Source organism: Budorcas taxicolor, chromosome 5, assembly GCF_023091745.1.
Source record: "Budorcas taxicolor isolate Tak-1 chromosome 5, Takin1.1, whole genome shotgun sequence".
In the NCBI taxonomy this organism is placed as follows: Eukaryota; Metazoa; Chordata; class Mammalia; order Artiodactyla; family Bovidae; genus Budorcas; species Budorcas taxicolor.
Window position 1 is genome coordinate 73,432,472 of NC_068914.1, and position 7,017 is coordinate 73,439,488.

The following is a 7,017-nucleotide window of genomic DNA, read 5'->3' on the forward strand; positions in this document are numbered from 1 at the left end:
ACGTCTCCAAGGGTAAGGCTGCACACTCAAGTTCAAGGTTATCCACCCGACTCAATGAGGTGACAGGCTCACTTGAGAGGGGCACTTGAGAGGGGTGTCGTAAACAAGTTTTCAGTGAGAATCAAGTACCAGAGTTTGTGAAGGATTCAGTGACTTACAGTTCAGTTAATTAGAGAGATACAGGTTTTTACCCTCAAGCCTTTGCATTCAGATATGCTTTCTTTCTTGCGAGAGACAAGTGGGTCCTGGCTGGTGCACACAGGAGTAGCATGCGACCCAATGGATGGCAGTGGATATGCCGGAGGACACCATCTGTCCTGAGTCACGGCAGGAAAAAGCTGCTCTAAATTAGTCCTGGCCATGCTTTCTTAGCTCCTCCCGCATCTAAATCTGTCTTCCCAAGGCTGGGTAGAACGAAAGCTTTTCTTCTGCTGGAATGATGGGTTGGTCTTTCAGAGAAACAAGCCCAGGGGGAGGGGGCCAGAGTGTTTGCAAGCTGAATTCCCCAGGCAGGGGCTTAGTACGGGCACAGGGGAACTAACCAACTTGATCTCTGCTCTTACTGCCCCACCGTAGGGCCCCCTGGAAGCAGCTGTGGCCCTGAGGTGAGGTTTTGTTTTGTTTATATCCTTACAAGCAGCATCAGACTCTGAAGGGAGTTGATACTGATTTTGTTTTACAAGCACCTTTCTGGTTACCAGCCAGAGCTCAGTGGCTCCTTTGCCATGGAAAGGCAGGCGAAAGGGCAGAAAAAGCTTCACTGTTTGCATGTGGTTTTGTTTTTGTTTCAAAGACCAAAATGTTCTATGGCTTAATGAATTGGCTGGGCCCTTTGACCCTGCACTAATCATGACATTTTATCCAAGTGGGGTTCAGGAAGAGAACTCAGCCAAGTGGATTAAAGAACCTGTTTGAATTTGGAATGAGAGGCCCTGGCATTTTTGTGTATCCTTGGAAATCCAATCACCTTCCTATGCCTAGATTCCCTTCCTGTCTCACAGGCCAGGCTCTGACACTGAGGTTCTGACTGTTCCTGGACATGGACAAAGTCTGCTGAGAGCTGGAGTGAGGGGTGGGGTAGGGAGAATGGGGGGAGGGGGCAAGCACTTGGTGTAGTTGTGCGGAATAAACAGTATTTTTTCTTTTGTACTGGTCTGCTTGTTTCTCTTTTACCTCTCAGAGTGATGTAAGAGAATCAGGGTCAGAGACCAGGGGATGAGCTAGCTGCCTTTGCTGGCAGAGCTTGTGGCCTGGAAAATCCCATTGCAAGAGGAGGAGGATCAGTGCCCTGGACTCCTGCTTCCCTGCCATGATCTCCCTGTGGGGTACAGGGTCAGGCGGGTGTGACCTTTCTCTTTCCAGACCACCCCTGATACCTAGGACCCCAGAATTCCCTGCCACGGGGCAGCTGTTGTCAGAAAGCTGGGTGGACAGAGCTTGGCTGTGCAGGCTGGATGCCTCTACATATGTACAAAGCCCTTTACAGTGTGAGGTGGAGCTGCAACGGGGTTAAGAGGAGGCGGGCTGGGGACCAGGACTGAGGCACATTCTAGCACAGAACTTGAGGGAGTCCTAGAAGTCCAAATTCAAACCTGGCCTTCTGGGTCATTATGAAGGCATGCTTATCATGATGAGAGGCTAGAATAGTCACAATTAGGTTGATTTATGCTTTCCCTGGAGAAGGGCATGGCAACCCACTCCAGTATTCATGCCTGGAGACTCCCGTGGACAGAGAGCCCGGCAGGCTACATTCCACAGGGTCACACAGAATCAGACCTGACTGAAGCAACTTAGCATGCACCCACATGCTTTATAAACATTTAGATATAGGTAAGAGGATCTTCCTTTGTACTGTTTCCCAGGCCAGCAAATATGAGCAGGTCTGCCACTCAAGTTCAGAACTGGGAAAGTATGGCTGTAAAATGGGTCTCCCTCCTAGGAGTAGGGTTCATGCCATACCTCCATGGACTCTCCCTCTCCCCAGTCCCCTGCCCCATCTTCCTAGTATTGATAAGGTCTGAGTGACATAATCTAAACTGGTGAGAACAAGGCATCAGCTTTGATTCCACCCAACCAGGATTCCTGAGTCAGGCACTGTGCTGGGTTCTAAATCATGCTCTCCCATCCCTTCGCCACCCAAGGGACAGAGATGTCTAAGATACAGATGCTAGGTTTGGGGATCAGAGGCTCTTTACAGGACTTTGAAATAATGAGGCCAAAATGACACAGAAGCCAGCACTTGTCTCTGCATAGATCTCACGATCCTAATATTGACTGTCCACACTAGGCTGTATATTGTCACCCTGCTTATTTAACTTATATGCAGAGTACATCATGAGAAATGCTGGACTGGAAGAAGCACAAGCTGGAATCAAGATTGCCAGGAGAAATAGCAATAACCTCAGATATGCAAATGACACCATCCTTATGGCAGAAAGTGAAGAGGAACTAAAGAGCCTCTTGAAAGTGAAAGAGGAGAGTGAAAAAGTTGGCTTAAAGCTCAACATTCAGAAAACGAAGATCATGGCATCCGGTCCCATCACTTCATGGGAAATAGATGGCGAAACAGTGGAAACAGTGTCAGACTTTATTTTGGGGGGCTTCAAAATCACTGCAGATGGTGATTGCAGCCATGAAATTAAAAGACGCTTACTCCTTGGAAGAAAAGTTATGACCAACCTAGATAGCATATCGAAAAGCCGAGATATTACTTTGCCAACAAAGGTCCATCTAGTCAAGGCTACGATTTTTCCAGTGGTCATATATGGATGTGAGAGTTGGACTGTGGCGAAAGCTGAGCACCGAGGAATTGATGCTTTTGAACTGTGGTGTTGGAGAAGACTCTCGAGAGTCACTTGGGCTACAAGGAGATCCAACCAGTCCATCCTAAAGGAGATCAGTCCTGGGTGTTCATTGGAAGGACTGATGTTGAAGCTGAAACTCCAATACTTTGGCCACCTCATACGAAGAGTTGACTCATTGGAGAAGACTCTGATGCTGGGAGGGATTGGGGGCAGGAGGAGAAGGGGACGACAGAGGATGAGATGGCTGGATGGCATCACCAATTTGCTGCACATGAGTTTGGGTGAACTCTGGGAGTTGGTGATGGACAGGGAGGCCTGGCGTGCTGCGATTCATGGGGTCGCAAAGAGTCAGACACGACTGAGCGACTGAACTGAACTGAACGCTAGGCTGTGACTCAGGACCCAGGCCAAGGGCACAAAACAGGTGCTTGATAAATAGCAGACAGATGACTGAATGCATTTTCTACCCACTTTGTCAAGGAAATCCTAAGAGCTGAGTCCCTGACTTCAGGCCACTGGGAGAAAGCAGGTTCAGAGGCTTCGGTAGTAGCACTGCAAGGTTTAGACTGTGACACATGGGAGTGAATGGAAGCTGGGCAGCGACTGGCTCTGAATGCAGACAGGCATCTCCCAACAGCTCCCAGCAGAAGCATCAGCAGAAGCTGTTATCTCCGGCTCAGACCGGTTGAGGACATTTCCTGGCAACTGGCCCCAGAAGGCTTTAAAGGAAGAGGGGTGAGTGTATGGAGGGACTGCAGTTTCTATTGTCGAGTCTGGGATGTTCCTTTGGGTTCCTGAACCCGTGTGTGTGTGTGTGTGTGTGTGTGTGTGTGTGTGTGTGTGTGTGTGTGTGTGTAGGCTTCCCCACATCAGCAAGCAATTCTCGGATACTAGCAGTGTGTCCAAAAACTCAGCTCAATTCTGACATTATCTACCTAGAGATGGCATCAGATTCCACAGGTAAAGGGCTCTGTCCCAAAAGACCACCCTTCACTTCAGATGCCTTTTCTTTCAACTGCAGGGTCCATCAAAGAAGCCAGACTGGGCCTCAAAGGTTCTTCGTCTGGAATGTATGAAAGACGTGAAGAGTTAAAACTAGATTGTCCCTGAAAAAGGCTTGCCTGGATAATGATCTCTTCCTGTACCTGGAGGAAAATGCCTGGTGATTGACTTGGGACCTCAGCAACAGTGACTGACTCTTAAACGAATTAGAAAGTCCAGGGGATGGATAGGTGTGGATCCTCCAGAGAGTTTGAGCCCTCAAGCCTCTGACCCCTAGTAGCTCAGATCGTAAAGAATCTGCCTGCAATGTGGGAGACCTGTGTTCAATTCCTGGGTCGGGAGGATCCCCTGGAGAAGGAAATGGCAACCCACTCCAGTATTCTTGCCTGGAGAATTCCATGGACAGAGGAGCCTGGCGAGCTACAGTCCATGGGGTCACAGAGTCAGAAACAGTTAAGCAACTAACACTGACAAGGGACTGAGGTGCAGAGAATACAAGGAATCTACTCAGGGTTGCTTTGTTTGTAAGCAAAAGAACTAGGCCTTAAATCAAGATGTGCTGTCTCTAAAGCCTGTGTGGTTAACTTTGTCCCATATAGGGTGGGACCTGGGGAGTGCTATCTGTCCCGATCTTTTGGGTAGGATTTCCATGTTTCCACCCTCCAGGGTAGGTCTTGCTGTGTTCCATCTAAACAGTGTCTAGTTTCAGGACCTAGTCTAGGGAAATGAATGCTTTACAATGAGGCAATAGTTCAGAACACTGAATTTGGAGCTCTGGGCCACAGGTGTTCTGGTTAATCACTCAAATTTATTATGAGTAATGGTCTAATAGAAACCATGATTTTTGTTATGGGTACAAAATTTTGATTTCTTGATGGATGCTACTGGATGTCCAGGGGAACACCTGATGATCTTTTCTTGGAGGCAGAGCTCTCAGGACTGCTCCTGGAATTCCTGTTTCCGGGCCTGGCATTCCAACTTCATGAGTAGCTACATTGGAGAAGGAGAAAATGGGGAAAGTCCACTCCCTGGGGCAAAAGTGTTTACCCCTGAAATGTGGCTCAGCTGGTAAAGAATCCACCTGTAATGTGGGAGACCTGGGTTTGATCCCTGGCTTGGGAAGACCCCCTGGAGAAAGGAAAGGCTTACCCACTCCAGTTTTCTGGCCTGGAGAATTCCACCGACTGTGTAGTCCATGGGGTCACAAAGAGTTGGACACGACTGAGCGACTTTGAATTTATTTCACTTTCTGAAAGTCACAGAATTCCAGGGCTAAACGCTGTCTGATGTCTTTTCCCCTCAGGTAGACCTGGGCTCAAGGACCTAAGTCTCAATGCTAATCTGTACTCCAGCTGGGAGGGCGGCCAAGCTTTAGGACTCACTTTTCATTTCATCTCTGTTTGTTTTAGAATGGCAAGGAGGACCTTTGTGAAGTCTTTGTTTTGGTTCAGAATTAAAACTTAACCTCAAACCTTTCCAAGAAATATATGTATTTCTTTTTTCTAAGTATTTCCCAGGGGACAGGGTGCCATAACATTTCTGGATATGGCTATGTCTTCCAAATATCTACTATGGTTCTCTTCCAAACATTAATATAAATATTTCTTGTTTTATTTTCTTTTAATATTTATTTATTTAGGCATGTGGGATTTTTACTTGGCTGCACTGGGTCTTCGTTGCTGTGCCAGGCTTTCTCTAGTTATAGCGAGTTAGGGGCTACTTTTCATTGCAGTGCACAGGCTTCTCATTACAGTGGCTTCTCTTGTTCTGGAGCACAGGCTTTAGGCATACAGGCTTCAGTAGTTGGAGCTCGACGGCCCAAGAGTGCTGGCTTGGTAGTTGTGGAGCCCAGGCTTAGTTGCTCCATGTCATGTGGAATCTTCTCAGACCAGGGATTCAACCCATGTCCCCTGCACTGGCAGGCGAATTCTAATCCACTGATCCACCAGGGAGGTCCCTCTGCTTTATTTTTCAATCTGTTCCCTTTGAGCTGTTTTACTGTTGATGAAAAATCGTACTTCATCCAATGTTCCTTCATGGGAACAATTTTTTGAAAACTCAATATTCTCCCCTCCACAGATTCAAACTTCATCTCTGAAAGGAAGAAAGGATGGAAAGTTTTGGGGTTTTTAAGGTTATAACCATCCACAGGGGTGTGGTACCATGGTTAGATGCTCAGAGTGTAAGGCCAGTCCGACTTTACCACTGGGTGATCCTGGACAAGTCAACCAGTGTTTCTAAGCCTCAGTTTCCTTATCTATGAAATGAATCTAAAAGTAGTGCCTTCTTTACAGGGGTGATGTTGGGAGGATGAAATGAGATAATCTACACAAAGCATCTAGTCAGGGCTTGGTACCTAGCAAGGGCTTAGGAAATAGTAGCCTGTCATTATTATTAGCTATTATTTGCTCTGTATCTGTACAGTCCCCAGAAGTGTACCACTAGCAGGGAGGCATCCCTGTAGGCAAAGGCCAGCTAAGAGAACTAGGGTAGTTCCTGGCTCAGATGCTAATTTATGTAATATCTGTTACATATTCAATAATACATTTTTTGGTAAGTTATGAAAAATAATAATGAAACAATAACCCATGGATCTACCATTCAACTTGAGTAAACTACTACCATGGGTTAAAGCTACTTTTGAGTTCCTCCCCAGCCCACCTCATTGCCTTTTCTTAGATGTGACCATCTATTAATAGAAAGAAAGCTGAGCACTGAAGAATTGATGCTTTTGAAGTCTGGTGTTGGAGAAGACTCTTGAGAGTCCCTTGGACTACAAGGAGATCCAACCAGTCCATCCTAAAGGAAATCAGTCCTGAATATTCATTGGAAGGACTAATGCTGAAGCTGAAACTCTAATACTTTGGCCACCTGATGGGAAGAACTGACTCACTGGAAAAGACCCTGATTCAGGGAAAGATTGAAGGCGGGAGGTGAAGGGGACAACAGAGGATGAGATGGTTGGATGACATCACCCACATGATGGACATGAGTTTGAGTAGGCTCCAGGAGTTGGTAATGGACAGGGAAGCCTGGCATGCTGCAGCCCATGAGGTGGCAAAGAGTCAGACATGACTGAACGACTGAACTGATAATAGAGTTGTGTTTATCATTTCATTCCTTTTAAAATGAACATGTATGTATATATAATCCCCTAAATGGTATATTATTTAATTTTGCTGGGTTTTGAGCTTTATAAAGTGATACTGTA